This window comes from Carex rostrata, chromosome 10, assembly GCF_964058835.1.
Source record: "Carex rostrata chromosome 10, lpCarRost1.2, whole genome shotgun sequence".
Lineage (NCBI taxonomy): Eukaryota > Viridiplantae > Streptophyta > Magnoliopsida > Poales > Cyperaceae > Carex > Carex rostrata.
Window position 1 is genome coordinate 5,070,915 of NC_135927.1, and position 21,011 is coordinate 5,091,925.

Sequence of the window (21,011 nt, forward strand, 5' to 3'; positions counted from 1 at the left end):
GTGTGGTTCAGTTTGTCAATGTTTTAACATCACATATCGCCATTTTTTTTGTTTTACCAATCTTTTAAATTTGAAATTCAAATAAGTGTATTCAAAGTACTTATCTTATTTTTCTACATGAGCATACAATAATACTAAATTTATAATTTTTTTAGTCCGTTTGTACAACATTTAGTCGTTCAAATAAGCATATCCAAACTACTAATCTTCGTTTGTACATCATTTGATTGCAAGGTTATTTGAAAACAATGACAAATTAGGTAGCCAGTTAACATTGTGAGACCTAACGGAAGTAACATCTGAACTAATATGAAAGAAACAAAGTACCTGTCAAATATAGTACATTAATTATTTTCTAACTTAATTAATTGAGCTCTTGTTCATCTTTCGTCTTTAGTCCAAATTTTATCTTTTGTCAATTTGTCTTTATTATTCACAGTGAGGAATCTTATTTGTTATATATGTGTAGTATATAGTCATAGGCACTTCAGCAATGACGTGTAGAAGTGTCAACAAATATTCATAATTCGATAACTTAATCCAATCAAATCCGCATGAATAGATCCACAAATCTCTCATCTATATTATACACCTTAAATTGAATTAGATGACAGAAAGTCGTGCGACTAGAATTTATTTATCGAAATTCGAATTGAATCTGAGTCGTCTAAACAAATAATCTTCCTTTTTTTGATTAAATACACCCCTTATCTGTGTAGAAGTCAAAATTTAATGAAAATTATACCCGCCACACGTATTGTCACACATATTGTCACATAGATCCGAAAATTTTTGTCGCTGATCCGTAAAAAAAAAAAATATCCCGAGCCGTCCCCTCCCCGACCCTTTCTTCTCAAAGAAAAAAAAACCTAATCAGAGACCCTTTCTTAACTATCAAAGGGGAGAGAGAGAGAGATGGAGAGAGAAGAGTGCTGCAGCCAGAAGTCAGGAGGTGATGCATCGACGCCGACTTGCCGTACTGCCGCATCAGGGCCTCGCACTTGTCGTCGGAGGGGTCGAGAGAGGGTAGAAGCTCGGATTCGAATTTGGTGGTTCCTTCCCCATCGGAGTCCCCTCGGTCTCGACAGCAATACTCTTGCTAACAAGCTCAGTGGTAGTGATGGCTACTGCTGCATCATTGCACTACAGATTACATGGATTGATGTCACATAACTTCAAATCATACAACACGGCCCAGAATAAAGGTGTAAAAACTGCCAAGTTTAAATTTTTTAGCAAATATTAGCAAAAATAAAGTGTTGGCCTGTACCTGATTTGTTTTATTTGATTTTTGCCAATTTGCAAGTCAAGAATGTTAATGGCAAATGAGATGATCCCATAACGCCATGTAAAACTTGCATGTAACTTCTGTTTATACACCAATCTATCAGTCAGCTATCTTGAATAGATCTTGTTTCTTTGCTTTTCTCTTATTAATTTCTAAATTGAATAGCTTACAAGGAGAATTATGGGGATGGACATTATTCTATTTGGGTGCCACAGCTGTTGGTGTTGGGTCCTCCTATTACCATCTCAACCCCAATGATGCCACACTTGTGTGGGACTGTCTACCTGTAAGTTCTCTAAAGCCAACCCTTCTTTGTATCAATATTGCTTGGAGAAATTTTGAGGTTAAATTAGGTTAATTGTTGATTGCATACAGGTAGGTATCAATGGAGACATAGTTGATGCAAAAGTTGGGTAGTTATGAGTTTTGGTGGTTTAGCTGAGGCAAAATTAGGTTAAAATGAAAACATTAATCTGTAGTACGGACCACTTTGCACTATGCATAGTACCATAGCCTATGATCTATAGTTGTTCAACATGATTTCTATATAAGAATGCACTCCCCAAAACTTTCTAAGCCTGATTTTTGCTGTTGTTATCACTGGCCTGTGAATTCTTTTTAGTTATTTTCTTTAATGAAATTGATTAATCTGTTCAACATGAATTATGGATGAATGTTATAAATTAGGTAAATCTGTGTGTTTTAGAAGGGTAAAAGATGAAATTCCCTCTTTTTTGTTGCTCTCCAAATGCTCAAACTAACTCCTCTCTGTTCATGCATCTATATGCATGTGTTTTCTTTTCAGGCCTAAGAGGGGCATTTTTTATTGTGTGATATATTTGAAGCCAGGGGATTACCACAGAGTACATTCACTGGTTGATTGGAATGTCTTAAGGCGACGTCATTTCTCTGGTATGCAAAATTAGTGATGCACTTTTGTCAAGTAATCCCAAAATTATTCAATCAACCCCAAATTGAGTCTTTTCTGAGCGTCATTTTAAATTTTCATCAATTTTGAGTCAAATGGACCTGACCTAGCCTTAATTTCCCTCTGTTTAGACAGTTCCATACCTGAACTGTATCAAATACATTCTTGTAAGTTATCAGGAGTATCAGACTAATTAAGGTTTGTGAGATGATGGAAGAGAAATTACCAATCATGGTCGATACTGCACAAATATGAAATTTTTTTCTTTCTAAAAATTAATTATATATCAAATAACTGATCTTTTTTTGAATGGGTCGCCTATTTCCTCATAATGAACGTGCTCTATAGACAATTAGGAACTTATACATTGCGAATGAAAGGGTAATTTCTTATATAGTACTACATGCTTTCATATTGTTACAATTACCACAAATTAAGAAGAGTGAATTAACACACATTAATGGGACTTGAGAATAGGTGTCTTAACAAAGTCAAATGACTTATTGGAATAAATAGGAAAGAAGTTAATGCATAGCGCGGAGTGGTCCGTTACGGATCACTATCTTCATTTTTAAAGGCCAAATAGTCAATCAGAACCGTTCAATATGTTTTCCATATGAAAATATACTTGTAGATTAAATTTTACATTTTTTACAATTTTTTAACTGTTTTTTTAGATGGGTAGAAAATCACTTTATCTAAATTTTTAGACCATTCAAAAGTAGTGACTTCTACCTACCTAAAAAAATAGTAAAAAGTTCTAAAAAATATAAAATTTAGTTTGCAAGTACATTTTCATATGAAGATCACGTTAAACAGTTCAAATCAACTATTTGACCTTTGAAAACAAAGATATTGACCCGTAGTACAGACCAATCTGCGCTACGTGAAAGTACCATAGCCCCACTCTTTCTTTTATACAACTTCGATACCTCAATCAATTATTGAATCAGGGAATCTATTCCGTTTTAAACAATTTCTTTTCGCTTATGTATATATTTGATAGGTGGTACTGGAAGGGGAATGGAAGGAAGGCTTCATTGAAATGTTTTTTTTAATAAAAATATGTTTTTGTTTTCTTATAATATATCCCGTTGCATCGCACGGGCACGATACTAGTATAATTTTATGGATCTTAAGTTTTTAACTAGTAAAATTTCACCGATCCAACTTTTTTCAATTTTTTTGTCTGTAGTCAGTGGTTTGAATGAGTAGAGTGTGAAGAATTTATTTTATTTTTAGAAGTTAATTTTATATAATATAGAAAAATAGATAAAACATCATAGAATTTGATGTACATGTAGGATCGCGTGATCAATAGCACCATATATGCACCACCTTTCAACAATATGATGAAAATATTAGCAACAAAAAAATTGGTTTTAAATATGTTTTTATCCGGAATATTAACTCTGAAATTCTAAGATATATACTTCTTATATTTTTCTATATTTTTTATTAATAATTTCTAAAAATAGAAAACATTCTATTCATTCTCCATTCAAACCAACAATGGATGGAATAAAAAAATAAAAATATTTGGATCGATAAAAATTCCACCAATCAATTTATGCATCGAAAAAAAATATTCTATTTACCTCTCTTATTTTAATATTATATTTTCTATAAATAAAAAATTATCTTTCTTGGACTATGTTCTATCTCTTTTAATTTTAATTTGTTACCTTAATTTTTAACATGAATTTGTTAACCTTTTCTTTGCTTTTGTTTCAAAATTAAATAAAATTAATCAAATATTTTCAAACTTCTTTAGTGCTTTTCCTAACTTGTGATGCGGGGAATCCGTATTTGTGCTTGCAACAGGAAATGTACTTCAAAATTTGTAATAGAGAATCTGTACTTGCTTTAAGCTGTATTTGGGCTTGTGGGCTTACTAAAACCTACGATCAAGCGTAGTATCAACGATAAGATGGATGGCTCATTCCAAAGGCAGGCCGCACGGCCCATGCCAAAAGTGCATCACAACACTAATTGATCCATAAATAAAATTTTGATGGAAAGCTTCATCAAATTTTTCGTCGTGATGATCACAATCCACAAGATTAGTTGGAATTTCATTTAATACATTGGATGAATGATTAGAACACAATATATCCAAAATAATTTGTAGTAAAAGTAATGCCAATCACCTATAATTATTGTATTAATACAAGCCGAAATAAAATGGATAGAATAGGCAAAATGTACTTGTGTTCTCTCAACTTACTTTAAATAAACAAGGTAATTACATAATATATCATGCTTAATTGCTGACATAATTAGTATCCAGAAATCTTTATCATTCTTCTATCAGCATCTCTAGCAGCACCCATTACCACAACAACTATCTTGGCACCTGCACCCGAAATGGATTGCAGATGTAGGGTCTTCTCCCTTGATTAGACCAGACCGGTCTGAATCTGTGCAGAAGTTGAGAACATATCAAGAGTAAGGCTACGGTGCTATGGGTTGCATAGAGGACTACGGTGCTACGGCTTAATATTCGAGTTTTCAAAATCCTAACGGTCGATCTAAACCGTTCATCTTGTTCTCCATATTAATATGTATTTGGAGACCAAATTTTACATTTTTTGAAAATTTTTTACTATTTTTTTAGATAGGTAGAAAATCAAATATCTTAATGGTGCAGAATTTTTTAGATTAACTGATTTTCTACCTATTTACAAAAAATAGTAAAAAAAATTTCAAAAAATGTAAAATTCGGTCTCGAAACACATATTTATATGGAGAACAAGATGAACGGTTCGGATCGACTGTTAGGATTTTGAAAACTTGAATATTGAGCCGTAGCACTGTAGCCTTACTCACATATAAATATGGTCTTATATTAAACACTCTTAATATTATTATCCAAACAGCCTAAACGCCATTCAGAATCTGTCACTATCTGCTACGGTAAAAGTATTTTTTACTATCAGTATCGTCTCAGAATAGCAATAGTCACTTTTTAACCTCGCAAATAGTGTCAATATTATTTTCCCCTTACCCTCGCGAATGAATACATTGCAATATTGCAGACACATGGATTGATTTTCAAAATACTATAATATGGATTGTTACTGTGGACTAGAAGATGAAACTTAATTTTGGTTATACATGATTATTAAATCACTTAGAAAGAGAGAGAGAGAGCATTTACTTTTAAGGCCCATTCTACGGCCCGGGACGTAAGCGGAGACGCCAATAGATGCAGTTTGCATGGCCATAGCGCTAAGAAGCAAACAGAGGATTATGAATTCACTCCTCATTTTGTAACAGCAGCAGTAGCAGTGTCCCTTGATTTCTTCCATCTTCCCCATTTTATACTAAAAATTATAACAAGACTTGTGCAAGTCACTCCCAAGTCAATTCCATCCCTAGCTACCTTTTGCTTTCCAAAGTCATGATTAGTTTGTCTCGGTACAGAATAATAGCTCTAACTTGGTTACTCTTTCCTACAATAAAGGAGTAAAAACAAAATTCCGGTCAAGGTACAACGCAAAAGTCTTACATGTGGTGCTTCTGAAGTACTGAAATCGACTGTGAATTTTGAATTTCTGACTGTAGCTGTCTTTTCACCATAGAATTTCAGCACCCATGTATAAATGAAGATTCCTTTAGACCATGTATACTATTCAACTTGTTCAATCTCTTATTTTGTTACTTTCTTGACCTGAATTTGTTAACTTTTTGTTTGCTTTTATGTTTCAAACTTTATATACTGACAATAATATATTATTTTTAACATGGTATATGACCTTTTCTCTTGCCAGTAATTTATGGCAACAGAAAACATCCTACCATGTTTGTAACAGAGAATCTGAACTTGATTTGAGCAGTACATGCGCAGTGGGCTTACTGGACCTACTACGTAAGAGGCCGGATGGCCCATGAACACGACCCTAAATTTGACTGCTGGATCAAAGGTCCGTACCATGCACCCGCTGATCGACGCCATGATACTTCCCTCTATTCTCTTCGCTTCAAGTCTCTTCTCTTCTCTTTCAAATTTTTTGATGGGGTTTGAAAATTGAAATAGCAATTGTTTAGTACACAGCTTTTGAAGGCAGCTTCACTAAATTTTTCCGTCGTCAGTAATATATTGACTCTATTGATCAGATGTCCTGGGACCATATTTGATATCGCAACCTCCCTCCTTTACACACTTCTTCATCATCTACCTCTCTCTGCCACCTTTCTCTATAAAACCTGAAATCCAAAAGACAAATGAAGCTGCTGCCAGTGCTGGTGTCGGTGTGAAGCCAGTTTCTGCTGCCAGTGTTTGGCCTGGTGCCGGTGGGGGCATGGGCTTTTCTCAGGCTCAATACATGACAGGCTGCCTTCTTGGCTTTTTACTGACGAGATAATTTTATTAGGATAAGGCTACGGTGCTATGGGTTGCATAGAGGGCTACGTTGCTACGGCTCAATATTCAAGTTTTCAAAATCTTAACGGTCGATCCAAACCGTTCATCTTATTCTCCATATTAATATGTGTTTGGAGACCAAATTTTTCATTTTTTGAAAATTTTTTACTAATTTTTTGGATAGGTAGAAAATCAGTTGATCTAAAAGTTTTTGCACCATTTAGATATTTGATTTTCTATCTATCTAAAAAAATGGTAAAAAATTTCCAAAAAAATGTAAAATTTGATCTCCAAACACATATTAATATGAAGAACAAGATGAACGGTTCGGATCGACCGTTAGGATTTTGAAAACTCAAATATTGAGCCGTAGCACCGTAGCCCTCTATGCAACCCATAGCATATTAGCCTTACCCATTTTATTATTACGATAATAAGAAGGAGATTGCAATTTCTGAAAACTAATAGCAACAATTAAGGAATATAGTTACCTACTTTAAAGCAGGAGACAACATAAAATTTCCTTAATTGTTGCTATCAGTTTCAAGAAATCTCGATCAATCTTTCCTAGCATCGCTAGCAGCACCCATACCAAAACATATGAATATGGAGTATATTAAACTCATCGCAAAAGAAACAAGGCGCAACTGACTATCACCATAGGCCAATTAATAATCCAGTTGAGAGAAATGACTTCAATTATGTGCCTTCAAGTCTGAATTGACTTGACTTCATTTGTCTCGGTACAGAATAATACCTCTGACTTGGTTAAATTTTTCTACAAGAAAAGAGTAATAACAAATTTGCGGTCAAGGTACAACGCAAATGTCTAACTCTTACTTGAGTTGAAAATGCAGTTTATAAATTTGAATTAATGTTGAAAATGCAGTTTGTGATTAATTCATGGTTGAAAATGCAGTTTATAAATTTGAATTAATGTTTAAAGTGAGACTTACAACAAGACATATTTGCCCTTATATTCATTCTATAGCTTAAAATGACATATATATTATACAAAATGTATCTTATCCCTTAATTGAAAAGTTTAGAAATATTAATTACTTTTATGAAATCATTTGTATATATACTGCAAGACTTCCAAGGGAGCCGTAATGAGCTTTTCTTTTCCTTGATCAGAGTTTGTGTTTTTCGGTGCTTCTTGCCAGATAATAACTTATCAACTTGACCAATATCTGTATGGGTGGCCTGTCACCTTTCTGACTTTCTTTTGATCACATGGATTGCCGTGAAGGCTTGCGAGGTCTTTTGGTTCACTTCTAGTTATTTAATGAAGAAAAAATAAATGGTTCAATACTATTTCCATTAATAACAGATTTCACCAGAGGTGGAGTTAAGTACAAGCAATGGAGCTTATTTTTGTGCGTTCACTTGCTCCCTCGACACACTGTTTTGTTGGAATATCTTGAATCCGTGTATGATATATGTGTCATGTATAATTAGCGTTTTTAGTATTGATCACATTAAAATGTTCTTACAAGTACCAAATCAATATCAAAACATATATGTGGTCAATTAGAGGTATAGGATACGTTTGGGTGACACAGGAATAGCTGTTATTTCTGGTAAGTTATTCTCAACACAACACGTTTGGGTGAAAAAAAACACTATTCTCAACAAAGGAATAGCTCGGGTTAACTGCTATTCTGCTATTCCTATGAAATGTTGGGTTAGCGGCTCTTTCGAACCCAGGAATAGCTCGGGTTAGCTGGTATATATTCTGCTATTCCTATGAAATGTTGGGTTAGCAGCTCTTCCGAACCAAGGAATAGCTGTTATTCCGAGCTATTCCTTAATTCATCCAAACGCACCCTATATTATTTTGTAAGCTAATATAATTTTTGGGGTCATGCAAGGAATAACAACATTTATTTTATGTTCAATTTAAAAAAAAAATAAACATTTATGCTTTGTTAAAATTGTATAATCTTCAATAAAATGTTGATAATTAATGCTGGTCCAGTTTACAGAAATCGATGAAGAGGCAGTGGACTGTGGAGGATATCTAGACATTGATCTTGCTAATAGTTAAACTTTTGCGAGTTGTTAGTTTATTTTAAGTGATCCAAATTTTAAATTATAAATAGAGGACAAGATTGTAGTAACTTTTTGATGTTTCAGTAAAACCTTACTATTATGAAATGAACTGCCGACAAATCAATAGAGCCCCACGCAACAAAGATATAAAAATATGTGTTGCATTGAATCGAGTAAAAATAAAAGAGCTTTTTATCAAAAAAATAAAAAAGTTTCTAAAAAAAAATAAAAGAGCATGACACGTGGTGGGGACCTATTACATAACAAGACTTCATCATTTTATACTGGTAATTCATAACAAGACTTCATCATTTTTCTTATTATTATATTGTTGGCGGTTTTCCATCAATCTTCAAAAATAAAAAAATAAAAAAAAAAGACTTTTGCAAATCAATTCCCAAATCAAGTCTCCGCACCTCTCTGCTTTCCAAGTCCCAATTTGATTAACATTTGCTACACGGAATGACTAATAACAGTATGAATTTAATTATATGTCTAACTTAAATTTTTAGTTTGAATCCGGACCATCTGATCTTGCATTCCACGTGGTCCTGAATTGGCCCACATTCTGATCAAACGGTCTGAATTTGAACTCAAAATTTGAGTTACTTCACAGATACAAACTCTAAAAAGAGGTCAAGGTAGAACGAAAATGCTTTGTTGAATTACTGATCTCCAACTATCAAGTGAATTAATTTGAATTTGGAGTGGAGCTGTCATTTCACTATATTATGAATTTGGAGTACCTTAATATTTTGATACATATATAGGGTAAATTTTTTTACGGATCTTAAGTTTTTAACCAGTAAAAATTTCACCGATCAAATTTTTTTCAATTTTTTTTTTCTGTAGTGGTGGTTTGAATGAGTAGAGTGAAGAATTTATTTTATTTTTAGAATTTAATTTTATATAATGTAGAAAAATAGATAAAACATCATAGCATTTGACGTACATGTAGGATCACAAGATCAATAGATCGAATCCAAATATTAATTTTTTGTTTCCAGCAGCACACCATACACCACCTTTCAACAATATGATGAAACTATTAGCAACAAAAAAATTGGTTTTAAATATGTTTTTATCCGGATTACTAACTCTGAAATTCTAAGATACTTTTTATATTTTTCTATATTTTTTATTAATAATTTCTAAAAAGAGAAAAACAATCTATTCATTCTCCATTCAAACCAACAATGGATGGAATAACAAAAAATTGGATTGATAAAAATTCCGCAAATCAATTTATGCATCTAAAAAAAAAAATCTTTGTATTTGCCTCTCTTATTCTAATATTATATTTTCTATAAATAAAAAATTATCTTCTTGGACCATGTTCTATCTCTTTTAATTTTAATTTGATACCTTTTTAACATGAATTTGTTAACTTTTTGTTTGCTTTTGTTTGAAAATTGAATAAAATTAATCAAATATTTTCAAACTTCTTTAGTGCTTTTCCTAACTTGTGATGCGGGGAATCCGTATTTGTGCTGCAACAGGAAATGTACTTCAAAATTTGTAATAGAGAATCTGAAGTTGCTTTAAGCGCGCAGTATTTGTGCTTGTGGGCATACTAAAACCTATGACCAAACATGGTATTAACGATAAGATGAAGGGCCCATGCCAAAAATGCATCACAACACTAATTGATCCATAAATAAAATTTTGATGGAAAGCTTCATCAAATTTTTCGTCGTGATGATCACAATCCACAAGATTAGTTGGAATTTCATTTAATATCTTTATTGCTGATATAATTAGTATCCAGAAATCTTTATCATTCTTCTATCAGCATCTCTAGCAGCACCCATTACCACAACAACTATCTTGGCACCTGCACACGAAATAGGGGTGCAAACGAGTTGGATATTATCCAACCGTATCCGACTCCGTATCCGAAAATTTAATACGGATATCCGATATCCGAATATCCGTGCAGATACGGATACGGATATGGTTTTGAATTTTAACTATCCGTATCCAAATAGTAGATATATATTATATAGTTTAATATATATTATGAAAAAAATTATGTTATTCACTATTATAAAAAACGGATATCCGTATCCGTATCCGGTTAATATCCGATCCATATCCGTATCCGTCTAATATCCGAGCCGTATCCGTATCCGGAAAATAAAAACGGATACGAATATGGTTTTACCACTATCCGATCCGTATCCGATCCGTTTGCACCCCTAACCCGAAATGGATTGTAGATGTAGGGTCTTCTCCGTCGGTTAGACCAACCCGATCTGAATATGTGCAGAAGTTGAGATGATATGAATATGATCTTATATTAAACACTCTTAATATTATGATCCAAACAGCCAATTTGGTTAACATTTGTCACACGGAATGACTAATTAATAACAGTATGAATTTAATTATATGCCACCTAAGGTAACTCAAATTTTTAGTTTAAATCCGGACCATCCAATCTTGCATTCACAGATACAACTCAAAATTTTGATCAAACGATCTGAATTGGCTCACATTTTGATCAAACGATCTGAATTTTAACTCAAAATTTGAGTTACTTCACAGATACAACTCTAAAAAGAGGTCAAGGTACGTAGAATAACGAAAATGCGCGCCTTAGTCTTACTTGCGTTGCTTTGTGGAATTACTGACCACCACTATCAAGTTAATTAATTTGAATTTGAAGTGGAGCTGACTTTTCACCGTATAATTTTAGCATACATAATTAATGAAGTTCCCATGGAGAGAATTTTTTATTTTTAGAAAATATTATAAATTAAGAAAAAAGATAGAAAGAGTACCTTAATATTTTGATACATATATACAGATTTTTTTACGGATCTTAAGTTTTTAACCAGTAAAAATTTTCACCGATCCAATTTTGTTCAATTTTTTTTTTTTGTCTGTAGTGGTGGTTTGAATGAGTAGAGTGAAGAATTTATTTTATTTTTAGAAGTTAATTTTATATAATATAGAAAAATAGATAAAACATCATAGAATTTGATGTACATGTAGGATCTCAAGATCAATAGCTCGAATCCAATTATTTTTATTTTTTTTCCAGCAGCACACCATGCACCAGCACCACCTTTCAACAATATCATGAAGATATTAGCAACAAAAAAATTGGTTTTAAATATGTTTTTATCCAGATTATTAACTCTGAAATTCTAAGATACTCCTTATATTTTTCTATATTTTTTAATAATAATTTCTAAAAATAGAAAAACAATCTATTCATTCTCCATTCAAACCAACAATGGTTGGAATACAAAAATATATATTTGGATCGATAAAAATTCCACCAATCAATTTATACATAAAAAAAAATAGTCTTTCTATTTGCCTCTCTTATTTTATTATATTTTCTATAAATAAAAAATTCTCTTTCTTGGACCATGTTATATCTCTTTTATTTTTAATTTTTTAACTTTTTGTTTGCTTTTGTTTCAAAATTGGATAAAATTAATCAAATATTTTCAAACTTCTTTAGTGTTTTTCCTAACTTGTGATGCGGGGAATCCGTATTTGTGCTGCAACAGGAAATGTACTTAAAAATTTGTATTAGAGAATCTGCACTTGCTTTAAGCAGTATTTGGGCTTGTGGGCTTACTAAAACCTACGATCAAACATGGTATCAACGATAAGATGGAGGGCTCATGCCAAAGGCAGGCCGCACGGCCCATGCCAAAAATGCACACAACATCAATAAGCTTTGGTTTCCTTTTAAATTTTAAGGTAGAAAAATTCTGGATCACCATAAGCGAACTAATTTAAATGCACTAATTGATCCATAAACGCGCGAATTTTTCATGGAAAGCTTCATTAAGTTTTTCGTCGTGATGATCACAATCCACAAGATTAATTGGAAGAGAAAAGGTTTTCATCCACACACATTTGTCCACGATTTGTCCACATATCTTATCCGCTCTTCGTTTAACTAATTTTAACGACCTCTGTCTCTATTTCCTTTTCCTACGATCAAGACAAAATCTAGTCTCCATCTCTCTTTAAAGCCTAAACCCTCGCTGCCGCTCCATCTTAAAATTGACCTTTTTCTCTTTCTCCTAGAAACATCTCCGATCATTTATCGACCCGAATTTAGCAGCGACGGCCGTGACGGCAGCGGCGACCTCGACGGCAGCCACGGCCGCGACGGCAGTAACTGCTCTGATTTCTCACAAAGATGTACAGATTCGAGACTTTTAACTTCAACATGAATGAGAAATTACAGGATGGATCTATGCGATTTGAAGATTCGTGACTTTTTTATTTGAATTTTTTACTATCCATGCTATCTTATTGCGATGTGATTTATGTTGAAGTTAACTAGATCAGATAGCATATATCCTCGTTTTATGCGATTTATTTGACCGGATCTGACTCTAACTCTGATCGTTTTATGACTCAGATCGTTTTAGGCGATTTATATATAGGAGGTAACTAATTTTATTATTTGAATAAAAGAAATACAAAAACGATCTATCTGATTACGATCGTGTCTGATTTGAATTTTTTTTTTGAATTTAATATTTTAATTCAAAATTACATAGATCGTTTTTGTAATGTCGTCGATTTGAATTTTCTGATTTAAGAACTTACAATATTCGATATTTTGTTTTACAATATTTGATTTCATTTTCGAAAGAAGAACACGACGAATCAGCTCTTATCTTCATCATTTGCGATTTGAATTGAAGAGCAGCGGAGAAATTTAAATTGAGTGAGTTATTTACGGATTTAAATTTTCCAAGATGCAACTAATTTTACAATATTCATCTTATAATTTTACGGTATTCATTTTGTGGAAATCTGGAGAAAAGAGATGATAGAGAGGCGATATGGAGTATTGATCTTGTCATTTTACAGTATTCACCTTAAAAAAATTTACAGTATTCATCTTATAATTTTACAGTATTCATCTTGTGGAATCTAGAGGAAAGAGATGATAGAGAGACGATATGGAGTATTGATCTTGTCATTTTACAGTATTCATCATGTTAATTTTACAGTATTAACCTTGTAATTTTACAGTATTTATCTTGTGGAAATCTGGAGGAAAGAGATGATAGAGAGACTATATGGAGTATTGATCTTGTCATTTTACAGTATTCACCCTGTTAATTTTACAATATTCATCTTGTAATTTACGGTATTCATCTTGTGAAAATCTGGAGGAAAGAGATGATAGAGAGGCGATATGGAGTATTGATCTTGTCATTTTATAGAATTCACCCAGTTAATATTACAGTATTCATCTTATGATTTTACAGTATTAATCTTGTGAACAGTTACTAATGTTTAACAATGTGGTTGTGATATTTGATGTACTGATGATTTATAGTTTGCATCTGTTAGTTTTACTGTTTACATCTTTTAAATTTATAGTTTTGAATTTTGCAGTGTATTTATCTCAGTTTTATAGTGTTTTGGTTTTCAGATTTACAGTTTTATAGTTTGCATCTGTTAGTTTTATAGTTTACATTTGAAAATTTTATAGTATTGAAATTTTATAGTTTGCATATTTATATTTTACAGTATGTAGTTTTAATTTATAGGATATAGATGCATATATAAATGTTAATAATTGAGGAAAAAAATTAAAATTAATTTTAATTTTGAAAAAGAAAATTTGATTCGAAAAAATTAATTTTGATTCAAAAAAATAATTTTGTATAATTTCCGGGATTATTTTGAAAAAACTGCAAGTTTGAGAAGTGGTTCAATTTTAAAATGTTCTAGAAGGTTTTAAAATTGTCATTAACTGTAAGTTAGAGAAGTACATCAAGTGGTCCTGCATCAAGTACAGTTAGTTTGACAAGTTATGCAAGTTGCAAGTACACAAAGTGGTCCCGCTGAATGTTTGAAATTTAAAGTGTGTTTTTTATAAGATTTGATATACAAGTTACAGCATTGAATTAGTAATTTTACAGGATTGGCGCAAGTCAAATGACAGTTTTTCTGTGGACAAACTGTGGACAACAAACTGTGGACAATTAGATGCTTCCGGCTAAGCATTTAAATTATTGAATTTAATACAAATTACCGAAATAAAATTAAAACAATATGTAAAATATACTTATGTCGTCTCTCAACTTGCTTTAATTAAAGTAGGTAAATACATAATAAATCATGCTTAAATAATTGTTGCATTTAGTTTTGAGAAATCTCCATCGATCATTCTTTCACGAGCATCACTCGCAGCACCTTTTAGGATAACAACATGGTTTACCGCAGCACCCGATGGGTTGATGGGGATTAGTAAGTGGAGGTCGTAGAGGCCCTGAATTTGTGCAGAAGTTAAGAACATATAAATATGGAGTTATATTAAACAGCATCATAAACCTCGAGGTTTTTCATATACAAATTGATAAAGCAGCGGTCAAACTTTACTTGAGATCACCAAAATTGGTGTTTCTCTTTACTCATCTCAAAGGAACAGGGGCAACTGACTCGACCATTCTTGAACTAGACCTAGACTGCTATTTAGAACGATCTCCTAATTATGTGATTAAATATTGATATGTTCAGATGCATGATATATAATAACACTGTTTACAACTGAGTTCTACAAATAATATTGCATTAATTTGAACGTAACAAACCCGTTTTTTTCTTCAAAATGATGTGTTTGGGCTAGCTGTTAAAGAAATAATGAAAACATAATGGTAATTAGATTGGTACATGGAAATTTGTGCAAGAAAAGTGTTAATTTGAATAATACAAAGAAAGTGCTAAATTTGAGCTATTCTGAATAAACAAATATCACTTGGATTGAATTCTTAGAAAGAATTCAAGAGAAAAAAAATTTAATTTCCATAGAAATTTTAATTGTCAATATCCATAAGAGATATTTTATCCGGATTTCCATCCAACAAACTTCAACACAGAAAGGTAATTCTCAATCTGAATAATATAGCTAAACTAACATTTTCACTATTACGAATTGCACGAAATTAATAATTTTTCCACACTATTTGGATTAATTATCTTCCAACATTATTCTCATATACTAGATAGTACTATTTTTTGTTATTTATTTTAACGATCCAAACAGCTAAATCTACAAATGGATGGAAAATAAGAAAAAATAAAATACAAAGAAAGAAAATTTTGTGAAAAAAAAAGAAATAAAAATTAAAACATCAATTAAACAAGCTGCTCTTTTTTATTAATTATGTCACCATTCTACAGTTATACTTTACTCTCGAGATTACCAGAGTTGGTTTTTCTCTAACTCATCGATCCCAAAAGAACAAGGGCCAATCCAGTTCAGAGAAATGAAATCAATTGACCCATTTATACCTTGAATAACTGTGTTTCTATGTTATTTTATAATTTTTAAAAAAATTAAATTCGGTGTTTTTTTTGTTTGTTTTTATTTTTTAGAAATTTTTTTTTACTATTTTATAGATATGTACAAAATCATTGTTTTTGAATGGTTGACAAATGCAAAAAAAAATGCATTTGATCTCCAAGCAGATTTCAATAAGGAGATTCATGTTGAGTGATTTGAGTCAACTGTTTAAAATTAAAAAACGTAAACAGGAATGTGTGACATGAGTAAAGCATCAAAGATATATATGAGACATTTGAACCCCACTCTAGTTTCAAAGGGCTAAAGTTAATAACAAACCCTGTGCCGTACATGAAGGGCCCTGGGCACAAACCAACTCCTTTAGTAGCCTAATAGACTACAAGCTCTATTTATGATTTTTTTTTCATTTTAGAAATAAAAAATTAGCCAACGGACTTTTTTACAAAAATAGTAAGAACCGAATAAAAATTTCGGTTCAGATAGGGGATGAACAAAATTTCAGTTTGTTCCACCTAATTTTGCCCATGCACACAACTGATGACATAGAAAATCTATAAACATAGTGGACCAAAAGCAGATATCTATAAATAAATCCTAAAAATAAATAGTTTTAGTGAAAATAATTATTTTTATTGATATTTTTCATATTAGTATTTAATAATTATAATGCTCGGTGCAATCATCGATAGGATTATATATATTGATTGCATCTTAGAAAAAATTGCACCGATAGGATTATATTGATTGCACCGTATAAAAATTCGGTGCAAGCTTTTTACTAAATTGTAATGGTAAAAAAGAGAAACATTTCATATAAATTAATGAGGCATTAAAGTGTTGTACCAAACCTATATATTCCACCACATTAATGGTATTTCTAGCTAATGTTTTTTCCCCGTATAAAATAGGTCAGAGAATATACCAAGAAATGCTCGCAAAATAAACCATCAATCCGGCCCTCACCGAAATGTTTTTACAGTGTAAGCAAGAAGGAAGGAAAAGGGATCTGCAGGGATTTTCTGTGGCAGGGGTTGGGACCGGGTCAGAAAACTTTTGTCGAAAAATTTCTACGGGGCAATCAATATGGTCATGTTTAATTGCACCGTAAAATTGGCCAGTGTTACGTATAATTTTCGAAAATCAAATCAACTCTTTTCCATTTCAGCAGAAAAAAATATTTCTAAATAACAAATGTTCTATTTAGAACTGAGTTCTAATATGAATATATATATAGTATTAATTGTAATTTTTATTTGGACGCAATGCAAACATATTTCTTTCTTCTAGTAGTATTATGTTCATTAGCCGGCCACAGTACTATTTTTATCCAATTTGAATTAATATATATTCCTTCCACAGTACTATTTTTATACTCTAATACTATACTATTTATGGCAATTAATGTGGATTTGGAATGCATGGCTTAATTTTGGTTGTACATGACTATTAATTAAGTCAAACAGAAGTCAGAACAAATAAGAGAGAACATTTACTTTCTTTAACAAAAAAATATAGAGAGAGCATTTACCAGGTCTGTTCCGACCAAGGGGACCAAGGGGACCAAGGGGAACAAGGGCAGAATCACCAAAAGCGGTTTGCATCGCCATAGCACTGAGAAGCAAACAGACGATTATGAATTCACTCCTCATTTTGCTCCCAAAAAACTCTACACACTACTGATACCAATAGCAGTAGCTGTGTACCTTTGATTTCTTCCATCTTCATCATTTTATACTGGTAAATTATAACAATATCTCGCAAATCAACTCCCAAGTCATGTCTCCTCCCTGCCTCTGCTTTCCCAATTCTGAATTGATTTGACATCATCACTACCAATTTGGTTAACTTTTGCTACACGGAATGACTAATAACAGTATGAATTCATCTCACCTAAGGTAACTCCCAATTTGGGAAGGACATTTTAAAGGTATCCCGTGCATTCCATCTAGGATCAGATTGGTCCAAGTAATGATCAGATGGTCTGAATTTAAACCCAAAATTTTAGTTACTTCATGGATATGAACTCTTAAAAAGATTATGTTCAAAGTAGAACGCAAATGCCTTGGTCTTAGTTGAGCTGCTTTAGAGCATCTACATCCCTAAAACTCACAAGGGTTTCTCAATAACTGTTAACTACTTTTTAGAAATTATGGCCTTTAAAGTTTCTAACCTCCACATCCCTGAAACTCATTTTAGAGTTTCTATTAAGCCACGTCAGCAACAAATTAAAAAGGAGAAACAATTTGAGCCAATCATTTGGCCAACATAGAGTTTATAAACAGTTTCTTAATAAGAAACTTTCCTGCATAGTTTCTAAATAAGAAACTCTCTCACATCCCTGAAACTGGATTAGAAACTGCCACGTCAGATTAGAAACTCTAATAGTTTCAGGGATGTAGATGCTCTTATATGCTGAATTACTGACCTCCACTATCAAGTTAATTTGAATTTTGAGTGGAGCTGTCTTTTCACTGTAGAATTGCAGCACTTGTAAATGAAGATTCCCTTGGACCATGTTCTATCTCTTTTTTAATTTGTTACCTTTTTGTTTGCTTGTTTTTCAAAATTGAAGAAAATTAATCTAGTATGTTAATATTTCTTTAGTGTTTTTCCTAACTTGTGAGTTGTCATGTGGGGATTTCATCAGCACTTAATTTTAGCGGACCCCATAAATAACAAAATATCCTGAGCCCAATTCATCAGTAACTTGCAACAGGAAATGGACAAGAAAGTTTGTAATAGAGAATCAGAACTTGCTTTGAGCAGTATATGTGCAATATGGGCTTATTGCTGGACCTACAACCCAAGATGGGTCATGCTAAAGGCAGGCCGTACGGCCCAAAACCTAATTCAACGCAGGATACTTTAAATGTTACTTTTTAAACTTAGTCATATTGAAAAAACATAATGGGATGTTATAGTCTTTCTTTAAAAAAAATTAAGTAAAAAAAGAATGGAAAGTGAGAATAAATTTCATTACTTCAAGGATGATTGTTACAGAGCATTCTCTCCCATTTATGTGATTTTGTCAATTTACAATTTTCTATTAAAAAGAAGTCAAGTCTCCACCTGCCTCTCCTTTCCAAGTCCCAATTTGGTTAATGTTTGCTACACGGAATGACTAATAACATCCGAGTAACTCAAATTTTTAGTTTGAATGCATACCATCCGATCTACTTTTGGAAGGATATTTAAGGGACCCCGTGCATTCTATCTAGGATCATATTGGTCTAGGTTCTAATCAGACGGTCTGAATTTAGAGGAGGGTTCAAATGTCTCCATTTTTTTGTGCCTTCACCGTGCCTTCATTTTTAAAAACTTTAATAACTCAAAATATAAAACATAGAAGTTAAAATAAAACCGTTGGATATGATCTACATCATTTTATTTATGCACGTGTAAAAAAATTATGGCATTTCAATTTTGTTTTGGTTGTCATTAAGAGTTTGTAAAAAACGTACTAATGTGAATAATTTCTAGACATTGATTTTTCAACTTATTAATTCACATAAAAACAAAATTGAAATGTGATAATTTTTTATAAACACATAAAAAAAATAATATAGATTATATCTAACTGTTTTATTTTGATTTTTAAGTTTTAAATTTTGAGTTGTTAAAGTTTTAGAAATTAATGCATAATGGAGGCACAAAAAATAAAGGCATTTGAACCCTCCCGAATTTAAACTCAAAATTTGATGTACATCATGGATAAGAACTCTAACAATTAAGATTCCATTCAAATTAGAACGCAAATGCTTTAGTCTTACTTGGGTTACTTTATTGAGTAATTGACCTCCACTGTCAAGTTAAATTGAATTTGGAGTGTAGCTGTCTTTTCACCGTAGAATTGTAGCACCCACAAACGAAGATTCATTTGCACGTACGTGTACAGGTCAACTTGTTCCATCTCTTATTTTGTTATTTTTTTAATGATTTTTTTAATTTTTCATTTGCTAGCTTTTGTTTCAACATTCAATAAATAAATCTAATATTTTCATATTTCTTGAGTGTTTTTTCTAACTTGTAGTGCCGGAATTCTGTTAGTACTTAATTTAATAAGCATGCAAAATCAAGCGGTCAAAAATTAATTAAAATAACTTGTAAAAGATTATTTTTATTTTTTGCATTTATAAAGTCATATTTTTTACCGCTTGACGTTATACAAATTGAAATTGAAAATTTTAAATTTTTGCATCTATACACATCACTCATAAAGTAGATTGATTTCAATGGTATATATGAATTTGTCTTGTTTGAACTCGATATGATAGATTTTGTAGTTATGTTTACTAAATCCTTTGGTGAGTATAACACAGTCAGGCTTTCACAAATATGCAGACCTTATAAATAACAAAAAAAACCTCTGATCCCAATTATTCAATAACTTGCAACAAGAAATGAACAAGAAAGTTTGTAATAGAGAATCTGAACTTGCTTTGAGCAGTATATGTGCAGTGGGCTTGTCTCACCGTTGAAAGGAATTAAGGGCTCATGCCAAAAGCAGGCCGAACGGGTCCATAACCATGACCATATTAAGTGTCATTTTGATGTTCCAATTGAAAAAAAAAAAAAAATTCGAATTATTTATTTACTACCATATTAATGAAAACAATTAAATCATGAATTGTATTATGCTTAATACGTAATTAGAACAAATCTCCTATAGATATTATGTCCAATTTAATCATAAATTTCATATTATAATTATAATGCATCACAACATCAATAAGTTTAGTGCGAACTTTTGCACAATAAGTATATTTGTGTAATATTTATCTTTGAAATCGCACATCACAAATTCAGAAGATTTTATATATTTATTTTGTTAATCAAAGCATTTTAATACATTCAGTGGATTATTAGAACACAATATATCCAAATAACTTATAGTAAAAGTACCGCCGAATCCTCTAAATTATTGAATTTAATACAAACTGAAATAATTAAAATGAATACAATATGTAAAATGTACTTGTCTCTCAACTTTCTTCAATTAAACAAGGTAACTACATAATAAATCATTGGATGGTTTTGTTAGTTTTATTTTATTATGTTATGGCCTATGTTATTA

The 21,011-nt window shown here is 31.8% G+C and overlaps 2 long non-coding RNA genes across 2 annotated transcripts; both read right to left on the minus strand.

The window, feature by feature from the left end:
* Positions 1 to 4,366: 4,366 nt before the first annotated feature.
* On the minus strand, positions 4,367 to 5,732 carry LOC144561045 (uncharacterized). The gene is made up of 2 exons (XR_013513560.1): positions 5,377 to 5,732; positions 4,367 to 4,636 (listed from the first exon to the last, which is right to left on the minus strand). It is a non-coding gene; the product is annotated as an uncharacterized LOC144561045 (long non-coding RNA).
* A 4,606-nt stretch (positions 5,733 to 10,338) lies between these two features.
* LOC144561054 (uncharacterized) lies at positions 10,339 to 20,877 on the minus strand. The gene is made up of 2 exons (XR_013513569.1): positions 20,787 to 20,877; positions 10,339 to 10,377 (listed from the first exon to the last, which is right to left on the minus strand). It is a non-coding gene; the product is annotated as an uncharacterized LOC144561054 (long non-coding RNA).
* Positions 20,878 to 21,011: the final 134 nt, after the last annotated feature.